General features: G+C 45.2%; 1 pseudogene; it reads right to left on the bottom strand.

Moving 5' to 3' along the window:
- Window positions 1-1,229: 1,229 nt before the first annotated feature.
- Window positions 1,230-2,275, bottom strand: LOC115305360 (annotated as a pseudogene).
- Window positions 2,276-3,009: the final 734 nt, after the last annotated feature.

Genomic DNA, 3,009 nt, shown 5'->3' with positions numbered 1-3,009 from the left:
CTCTCCTAATTTTCCTGTGTTATTTTATTTTAACTGTGCTTTATTTATATTCTAAAGACTATGGGAAGGCTTACAAAACTGATTGTATGCAGGTTTTTGAAATGGAAATTAGATGTTGAGCCTTGAAGAGAATGAAGCAAGAATGCTGTTCACATGGGCCATTACAGTTACTGTGCTGAGCATCACACTGGACCAGGGATTTCCTGCTGGTGACGGCAGAAGAGACAGTTATCATAAGTTCCACAGTTACCCTTCACCTTGTTGACAAGCATATCAGTTTTGGAATAAAGACAACATTCTCCTGCTTCTAAATTCTAAAGTAAATTTACTACATGGGGTAAATGAGTGGAGCATTGAGCAACAGACATATAACAATAATTTTTTAAATATTTTTAAAAATCTTTGTTTTTGTGAGAGAGAGAGGGCGAGACAGAGAGCAGAGAAAAGGCAGAGAGAGAGGAAGAGAGTTCCAAGCAGGCTCTACACTATCAGCACAAAGCCCACCATGGGGCTGGATCTCACGAACCGCAAGATCGTGACCTGAGCCGAAATCAAGAGTTGGATGCTTAACAAAGTGAGCCACCCAGGCGTCCCTGAAATATGTTATTTTTTATTTATTTTGAGAGAGAGAGTACATGCGTGCAAGTAGGGGAGGGGTGGAGAGAGAGGCATAGAGAGAATCCCAGAGCCTGACGCAGGTCTTGACCTTACAGCCATGAGATCATGACCCTGAGCCAAACTCACGAGTTGGACGCTCAACTGACCGAGCCACCCAGGTAACGTTTTTAACAATCAGCAGATACATATGTTATTTTACACACCCCTTTTTCATGACTGCCAGAAAAAGCCAGTGTTAACATTTGATCCAGTGAAGGCTATGGGCACACTGGGTGAAGGAACCAGAAGTTCTTTAGCATACAGTAACACACGCCTTGTCTGTGGAGCAATCGCCGCATATGGAGCAAAGAAAGTGGTACCTCTGAGGTGGTGGGATTGTTTTACAGGGACCAGTTCAGGACAACATAAGATAGGTATCATCTGGCATCAGGATAGAGTTGTGGGGTTTTGGGAACCATTCCTGTTTGTAATTTTAGGAAAATGCTGTTTTTCCTAGGCCATTTTAATATTACTTCTTGAGTAACAGATCAGATAATAAGGCCAATACACACAACCTCCAACGAAAATCCTGTTGCAGTCTAGAAAGTAAAGTGATTCAACGTTAGAAAAATTTAAAACTTTAGCTCTTTTTGGACCCCCCAAAGTGTATCTGCACTCTGCTTCAAACGGGCGTTTTTCTCAGGGGTCAGAGTCACCTGCACAACATCTGAGATTCCATTCTGTCCCAAGATGCAAGGGACATGAAGGAAGACATCATCTTTTATTCCATAGACATCCTTAGACCGTGGTGAAAGTTGGATGCACCCATGTAAGATTCTTCATACTTTCTGCCAAATCGGCCACCAACCGTTCTGTGGCCCAGGATGCATAGCCGTTCGGTGGGATCCCCTCATAGGCACTGTCAGCCATCTGTTTGTGAACCTCTTTCAACTGTTCCTTTGAGGCATATGTGCCTAAGTCAGGATGCAGAGTTCCCGGGAGGCACAAGCAGCGTTTACTCCAGGCCATACAGGCGCCCTAGGGTCTCCCTGCTTCCCGAGGGTCCACGCATGATGAACCCCCAGCCTTTCCCCCATTAGACAATGGAACCAGGTCAAATCAGATTCCAACCACTTCCAATAACATGGTTTTGGGAAAGCCACATAGGTCCAGCTTTCCACTGGCCTGGAAGCAAGTAACTTGCAGTTTGAGCTGGGTTTTTTTGTTTGTTTGTTTGTTTACAATATTAGGAATGATCAATTTAAAGATGTTCACGGATGCTGGATCAAATTAGAATGGTTTTCTCCCTCTTGCTCACGTGCCCCAGCCATGATGATAACCAATTTAGAGTCTGCGGTCCCATTATGGCCTCTGCCAGGGACCGTTTTTGGTGTTCTAAGGAGAAGGCTGCAGGGCTGGTGACCCATCGTCTCCCCCTTCAGTTTGTCTTCCGTGACATCTACAAGAGCAAGTTCACCTGCCAAGCCCTTCATTAAGATAGTGATGCCACAGGCCATGCCAACGGCACCACCCCAACAACTGTAATCTTATTCTGGGGGGTGTGGTCTTCCCTAAGAAGGTTAAGCAGGTTCTGAATCAGCTGCTCCTTAAGAGTTGCCAAATCGGACGTAGAATCAAAAGGAATAGGGAGTGCACGGTGGGTGGCTGTTGGTGGCATGTGGCATCGGGCCAGGACTCAGGGGCTACGGCTCCAGTACTCTGTCATATCTGCATTTCTGTTATGAAAGTTGAGAGATTTACGCAGTTCGTAACTCGGAGGGAGCGCTGCCCGACCTTGGCTGGAGCTTGTAGACCCATGAGCGAAACCAAATTCCTGAGAAGCACGGGCTAGCGTTTGATCAAGACTCCACACCTCTACACCATAATACATAAACAAAGTGACGATACATTGTCTGCTTTTACAGCTGTAACAGGAGGTGGGTAATACCTAGGGGAAAGACCAGATTCTGAGCAGCATGAGCTCTTGGTATGAACAGTGGGCTGTAGCAGCTGAAAAATGTACCCCCTCAGGTAATGAACCCAGTGACTTCCTGAATGAAGTAAACAGGGAATTGAGGGTCCTGAAACCCAATTCATTTTTGGGATAGTTGGAGGCTTTGTGGAAAAATACATTTTATTTTGAAAGGAAAGATGAGAAATTAAGATAATAAATATATACGGTATACTTTTTGGTTTGCTGCCTTACTAAGTGGCGTCTTATTAAACAACTGAGCAATTTATTGGGAGAAGCTAATTAGGCACAGTCGAGTTTGAGTGTCAGAGCTCTCGCACAGGCAAGGACTGGAAACTATGCACAGCAAGTGGTCGGAGCCACGGCAGAGGTGAAATTGAGCAGAGTTGCCCAAAGCAGAATTTCTACCTTTTGCAGCTTCCTTCTCAGGGTTCCACTGG

This window comes from Suricata suricatta, chromosome 10 (assembly GCF_006229205.1).
Source record: "Suricata suricatta isolate VVHF042 chromosome 10, meerkat_22Aug2017_6uvM2_HiC, whole genome shotgun sequence".
NCBI lineage: Eukaryota > Metazoa > Chordata > Mammalia > Carnivora > Herpestidae > Suricata > Suricata suricatta.
The sequence above is the reverse complement of the archived record's forward strand: the minus strand, read 5'-3'. Positions and strand labels throughout refer to the sequence as shown.